Genomic DNA, 5,000 nt, shown 5'->3' with positions numbered 1-5,000 from the left:
AGCCCTGGACACTAGCCTTGCACACGGGCCTGGCACACAAGCCTTGGGCACTAGCCTTGCGCACTAGCGTTCCACATGAGCCTTGCACACTAGCCTTGGACACTAGCCTTGCACACAGGCCTTGCACACTAGGCATGCTTGGGCGAGCTGATCCCGCATCAAGTCGACGGGTCTAGGCATTCTTGGGCGCAGATCCCGCATCGTCTCGTCGCGTCTCGTTGCGTCTTCAGAAGTCGTCGCTAACAGCACCTTTGGTTGCCACTGGTGGTTAGGCTGGTTGGTTGCGCAAACCCTATAGGAGGGTGGCATGCTGGTGGGCGTTTTTGCCCGGATAGGCACTAGAATGTGCAGATTTTGGGCGTTTTTGCCTGGATAGGCTAAGGAATGGGCATGCTTTGGGCGTTTTTGCCCGGATAGGCACCGGAATGCTTGGCCTTGGCTTGTCCTAGCAAGGCATTGCTGGGTTGGGCTCCCTTGGCCTTTTGGGCGCCTTGGACGATGTCTTGCGAAGACCATGGGCACAAGGCCATGGCATATGGTGAGGAAAGGGCCACGGTTGCCAAGGTTAGGCACCGGAATGCTTGGCCTTGGCTTGCCAAAGCAGGGCATTGCTGGGTTGGGCTCCCTTGGCCTTCCGGGCGCCTTGGACACTGTCTTGGGAAGACCATGGGCACAAGGCCATGGCATATGGTGGGGAATGGACCACGGTTGCCAAGGCTAGGCATATAGAGAGGAATTGCATTTTTGCCCGGATAGGCACCGGAATGCTTGGCCTTGGCTTGCCATAGCAGGGCATTGCTGGGTTGGGCTCCCTTGGCCTTCCGGGGGCCTTGGACGCTGTCTTGGGAAGACCATGGGCACAAGGCCATGGCATATAGTGAGGAATGGACCACGGTTGGCAAGGCTAGGCATATAGAGAGGAATGGACCACGGTTGCCAAGGTTGCGCAAGTTTTGGGCATTTTTTGCCCGGATATGCCCAAGTATGCCCCGATAGGCCCGTTACGCCCCGGTATGAACGCGTATGCCCGGATAGACTCGGTATGCCTTGGGATACATGCGTATGCCCCGATAGGCTTGGTACGCCCCGATATGCGCACGTGTGCCCCAGTAGGGCTCGGTATGCCCCGGTATGTACGCGTGTGCCCCGATAGGCCCGGTATGCCCCGATATGCACACGTGTGCCCCAATAGGGGTCGGTATGCCCCGGTAGGTACGCGTGTGCCCCGTAATGCACGTTTCGCAGATCTCCCCGCATGTCCCGCCCCTATATGTAATACTTACTTACTTACTTACTTTCTTTCTTGCTTGCTTGCTTGCTTGCAATGGTTGGGAGTGCCCGGCATGCCCCGCTGCAGAGACCAAGGGCGCAATGACTTGGCACCGCGGATGCCGGGACTCCGGCACTTCCCGTGGCACTGATGGTTGGTTCCAAAGACAAAAGGCCGTGCAAGGCCACCGCACCGCGGATGATTTTGCTCGTGCTGGCGCCGTTGTGTGGCCAAAGAACATGCGCGAATGCTCGTGTCGGAAGGGTTGGTGTCCTGGCCCCGCGGGTGTCACGAATGCTCGGTTGCGAAGACCATGGGACCAGAGCCATGGCACGTCGGATGATGGCTCCAGCTGGCGCCCCGGCACTTTCTGTGGCATTGATGCTCGGTTTCAAAGACAAACGTGCGCAGGGCCAGGGGACCGCGGAGGACTGCTCGTGCTGGCCCCGTTGGGCGGCATTGATGGTCGGTTGCAAAGAAAATGCGCGATTGCTCGTGTCGGGGCCTGGCAAGCCAAGGCCAAGCGAGCCATGGCAACGCGGATGATGGCTCGCTAGTGCTGGCGCCGTGCACAGTGGCCTCGCACACTCGCCCTGCACGCTTCCCTTGCACGCAGCCTTGCACACTAGCCTCGCATGCGAGCCTTGCACCCTAGCCATGCAAACTAGCCTTGCACGGTAGCCATGCACACAAGCCGTGCACATTAGCCATGCGCACAAGCCCCGCACACTAGCCTTGCGCACAACCCTTGCACACAAGCCATGCACTCGAGCAATGCACACAAGCCTTGCACTCAAGCAATGCACACAAGCCCTGGACACTAGCCTTGCACACGGGCCTGGCACACAAGCCTTGGGCACTAGCCTTGCGCACTAGCGTTCCACATGAGCCTTGCACACTAGCCTTGGACACTAGCCTTGCACACAGGCCTTGCACACTAGGCATGCTTGGGCGAGCTGATCCCGCATCAAGTCGACGGGTCTAGGCATTCTTGGGCGCAGATCCCGCATCGTCTCGTCGCGTCTGGGCGCAAACACGTCGCGTCTCGTTGCGTCTTCAGAAGTCGTCGCTAACAGCACCTTTGGTTGCCACTGGTGGTTAGGCTGGTTGGTTGCGCAAACCCTATAGGAGGGTGGCATGCTGGTGGGCGTTTTTGCCCGGATAGGCACTAGAATGTGCAGATTTTGGGCGTTTTTGCCTGGATAGGCTAAGGAATGGGCATGCTTTGGGCGTTTTTGCCCGGATAGGCACCGGAATGCTTGGCCTTGGCTTGTCCTAGCAAGGCATTGCTGGGTTGGGCTCCCTTGGCCTTTTGGGCGCCTTGGACGATGTCTTGCGAAGACCATGGGCACAAGGCCATGGCATATGGTGAGGAAAGGACCACGGTTGCCAAGGTTAGGCACCGGAATGCTTGGCCTTGGCTTGCCAAAGCAGGGCATTGCTGGGTTGGGCTCCCTTGGCCTTCCGGGCGCCTTGGACACTGTCTTGGGAAGACCATGGGCACAAGGCCATGGCATATGGTGGGGAATGGACCACGGTTGCCAAGGCTAGGCATATAGAGAGGAATTGCATTTTTGCCCGGATAGGCACCGGAATGCTTGGCCTTGGCTTGCCATAGCAGGGCATTGCTGGGTTGGGCTCCCTTGGCCTTCCGGGGGCCTTGGACGCTGTCTTGGGAAGACCATGGGCACAAGGCCATGGCATATAGTGAGGAATGGACCACGGTTGGCAAGGCTAGGCATATAGAGAGGAATGGACCACGGTTGCCAAGGTTGCGCAAGTTTTGGGCATTTTTTGCCCGGATATGCCCAAGTATGCCCCGATAGGCCCGTTACGCCCCGGTATGAACGCGTATGCCCGGATAGACTCGGTATGCCTTGGGATACATGCGTATGCCCCGATAGGCTTGGTACGCCCCGATATGCGCACGTGTGCCCCAGTAGGGCTCGGTATGCCCCGGTATGTACGCGTGTGCCCCGATAGGCCCGGTATGCCCCGATATGCACACGTGTGCCCCAATAGGGGTCGGTATGCCCCGGTAGGTACGCGTGTGCCCCGTAATGCACGTTTCGCAGATCTCCCCGCATGTCCCGCCCCTATATGTAATACTTACTTACTTACTTACTTTCTTTCTTGCTTGCTTGCTTGCTTGCAATGGTTGGGAGTGCCCGGCATGCCCCGCTGCAGAGACCAAGGGCGCAATGACTTGGCACCGCGGATGCCGGGACTCCGGCACTTCCCGTGGCACTGATGGTTGGTTCCAAAGACAAAAGGCCGTGCAAGGCCACCGCACCGCGGATGATTTTGCTCGTGCTGGCGCCGTTGTGTGGCCAAAGAACATGCGCGAATGCTCGTGTCGGAAGGGTTGGTGTCCTGGCCCCGCGGGTGTCACGAATGCTCGGTTGCGAAGACCATGGGACCAGAGCCATGGCACGTCGGATGATGGCTCCAGCTGGCGCCCCGGCACTTTCTGTGGCATTGATGCTCGGTTTCAAAGACAAACGTGCGCAGGGCCAGGGGACCGCGGATGACTGCTCGTGCTGGCCCCGTTGGGCGGCATTGATGGTCGGTTGCAAAGAAAATGCGCGATTGCTCGTGTCGGGGCCTGGCAAGCCAAGGCCAAGCGAGCCATGGCAACGCGGATGATGGCTCCAGCTGGCGCCCCGGCACTTTCTGTGGCATTGATGCTCGGTTTCGAAGACAAACGTGCGCAGGGCCAGGGGACCGCGGAGGACTGCTCGTGCTGGCCCCGTTGGGCGGCATTGATGGTGTGTTGCAGAGAGCATGTGCGATTGCAAGTGTCGGCCGGGTTTGGGTTCCCTTGGGCTTTCGGGTGCCTTGGACGCTGTCTTGCGAAGACCATGGGCACAAGGCCCCGTCCTGGCCCCTTGTTCGATTCGCTCTCGTCTTGCGCTTGCTTCCAAGGTCCTCCATGACCTTCCCCATGGCCTTGCTAGATCCCCCCCATGACGCATGACCTCTGTCCGTTGATTGGTTTTGAGTGCACACCATGCCCGGCTTGGCACCGTGTTGTCGCGTGAGTGGCATTTGGATCGTGCATGCTGGTGGGCTACCTGCCAATGCGCACAAGCCTTGCACACTAGCCTTGCGCACGAGCCTTGCACAAAAGCCTTGGACACAAGCCTTGCGCACAAGCCATGCGCACAAGCCTTGGACGCTAGCCTTGCACACAAGCCATGCATACAAGCCTTGCTCACAAGCCTTGGGCACTGGCCCATCGCAGTAGCCTTGCACACAAGCCTTGCGCACTAGCTTTGGGCACGAGCCTTGCGCACTTGCCTTGGGCACTAGCCTTGCACACAACCCTTGGGAACTAGCCTTGCGCACCAGCCTTGCCCACAAGCCTTGCACACCAGCCTTGCACACTAGCCTTGCATACAAGCCTTGCACACTAGCCTTGCACACAGGCCATGCTCACTAGCCTTGGGCACTAGCCTTGCACACAGACCTTGGGCACTAGCCTTGCGCACTAGCCTTGCCCACGAGCCTTGCACACTAGCCTTGCACGCAGGCCTTGCACGCTAGGCATGCTTGGGCCAGCAGCTCCCGCATCAAGTCGGCGGGTGTAGGCACGGTTGGGCGCAGATCCCGCATCGCCTCGTCGCGTCTGGGCGCAAACCCGTCGCGTCTCGTTGCGTCTTCAGAAGTCGTCGCTAACAGCACCTTTGGTTGCCACTGGTGGTTAGGCGGGTTGGTTGCGCAAACCCTA

The sequence above is a fragment of the Tasmannia lanceolata genome, unplaced genomic scaffold, assembly GCF_043159265.1.
Source record: "Tasmannia lanceolata isolate RefF3 unplaced genomic scaffold, GAP_Taslan_0.1 ptg000053l, whole genome shotgun sequence".
In the NCBI taxonomy this organism is placed as follows: domain Eukaryota; kingdom Viridiplantae; phylum Streptophyta; class Magnoliopsida; order Canellales; family Winteraceae; genus Tasmannia; species Tasmannia lanceolata.
The sequence above is the reverse complement of the archived record's forward strand: the minus strand, read 5'-3'. Positions refer to the sequence as shown.